The 686-nt window shown below is 29.9% G+C and overlaps 1 protein-coding gene across 1 annotated transcript in view; it reads left to right on the top strand.

Moving 5' to 3' along the window:
* LOC107709014 (pyroglutamylated RFamide peptide receptor-like) overlaps positions 1 to 686 on the top strand; it is a 19564-nt gene that overhangs the window by 1175 nt on the left and 17703 nt on the right. The gene's annotated exons all lie outside the window — the stretch shown is intronic.

Genomic DNA, 686 nt, shown 5'->3' with positions numbered 1-686 from the left:
ATTGCATTTTTTCAACATTTATTTGTATGTTTAAAAAAATATGTAAAACATTAATCTTATAAAATTATTTATGCATTTGAAATTTTGCAGTGTAAATGCATTTATGCCACCTCGGCTTCATCAAACTGTCTGTGTAAATGCATCTAATTCTGCTTCAAATGCAGCTTCTGTTTCCTCAGCAGTGGAAAGATAAGAGTTTGTTAATACTAATTTCATTTGAATGGTAACAACTCTACAGTTTCTTATTATACTAACTGAATTAACTGAAACAAAGTAAATATTTGATGTGAAAGATGAGACATTTAATAAGGTTAGGGGGAAAAAATGACCATTTATAAACATAGTGGGAAATGACATCTGTTTTGTTCCATACAGCAACTCATTTTAAGTTAACTATTTCTTCCTCTTTCCAGGCACAGAGCACTTTATTTTGAGAGTTGTTTAAGTGAGAGAAAATCTGTAACTTAGTCCAGATTGGGGTAATTTCAATGCAAAAATAATTATTGACATAATAAAAGAAATGATTAAACATTACAATTACCCCAATCTGGACTAAGTTACAGATTTTCTCCCACTTAAACAACTCTCAAAATAAAGTGCTCTGTAAATGGAAAGAGGAAGAAATAGTTAACTTAAAATGAGTTGCTGTATGTCACAAAACAGATGTCATTTCCCACTATGTTTAT

Source organism: Sinocyclocheilus rhinocerous, unplaced genomic scaffold (assembly GCF_001515625.1).
Source record: "Sinocyclocheilus rhinocerous isolate Xijiao unplaced genomic scaffold, SAMN03320098_v1.1 scaffold1137, whole genome shotgun sequence".
Lineage (NCBI taxonomy): Eukaryota > Metazoa > Chordata > Actinopteri > Cypriniformes > Cyprinidae > Sinocyclocheilus > Sinocyclocheilus rhinocerous.
Note: the sequence above shows the minus strand (reverse complement) of the source record. Positions and strands in the feature narration are given on the sequence as shown.